Source organism: Schistocerca serialis, chromosome 1, assembly GCF_023864345.2.
Source record: "Schistocerca serialis cubense isolate TAMUIC-IGC-003099 chromosome 1, iqSchSeri2.2, whole genome shotgun sequence".
NCBI classification, from domain to species: domain Eukaryota; kingdom Metazoa; phylum Arthropoda; class Insecta; order Orthoptera; family Acrididae; genus Schistocerca; species Schistocerca serialis.
In genome coordinates, this window is record NC_064638.1 from 948,743,579 (window position 1) to 948,744,583 (window position 1,005).

The window sequence follows — 1,005 nt, forward strand, 5'->3', positions numbered from 1 at the left end:
CACATTATCCAATATAGCTCCGCTAACTTCTTAATAATTGATAATTGTAGACAGGATTGTGGTCAATGGTGAAAATTGATGATGTTCCAAAAACCAGCTGGTTTTCATTTAGAAGGGAAATTTTTTTTGTTGAAGCTTCAAGTTCGAGAACTAACAACGCCAAATTCCTTTACAATCACGAAAATGCTAAGTGAGGCAGACCGCGTCACTGTTCAATGGTTCAAATGGTTCAAATGGCTCTGAGCACTATGCGACTTAACTTCTGAAGTCATCAGTCGCCTAGAGCTTAGAACTAATTAAACCTAACTAACCTAAGGACATCACACACATCCATGCCCGAGGCAGGATTCTAACCTGCGACCGGAGCGGTCGCTCGGGTCCAGACTGTAGCGCCTAGAACCGCATGGCCACTCCGGCCGACACTGTTCAATGCTTAAGTTCTTGTGGCGGGCTATCGAAAAAATTTTACAAGTCCTGCACTTCCACATAATGTTAAAGTTATCAAGCTAATGGACGTAAAAATTTAACATTTCCAGTGCTTCTGCTCAAATGTTAAAGTTCTTCAGCTAACTGACAAGTCTGGCGCTTCTGCCCAAATGTTAGGGTTCAACACTGTCGAAACTTTGGTACGCTTCCCACGATTACTGCACGAAATTTCCCTTGTCCTCGAAATTGTTGCCGAAAAATTTTCTAAGTGCTGTGAACTACTATATAAAATTTTTGAAAATCTATGTAACTGCCCTGCGAAACATTTCAGTCGCTTAAAACTGATATATTACTTCTCGTTCGACTCTCAAATCCGACGGCCTGGGGCGAGTAAGATGGCTGCCCTTAAATAGCCTCAATCTGCTGTTATTAATACTCTCACGTATACATTACGTTTGGTGTTATGAAACATGTTATTTACCAGTACGGACCATAATTTCACCGGCTTTCCTGTGATGTCCATTGTTCTTAATTTATTATTATCAAATATAACGAAATTTTCACGTATATTGGTAGGTG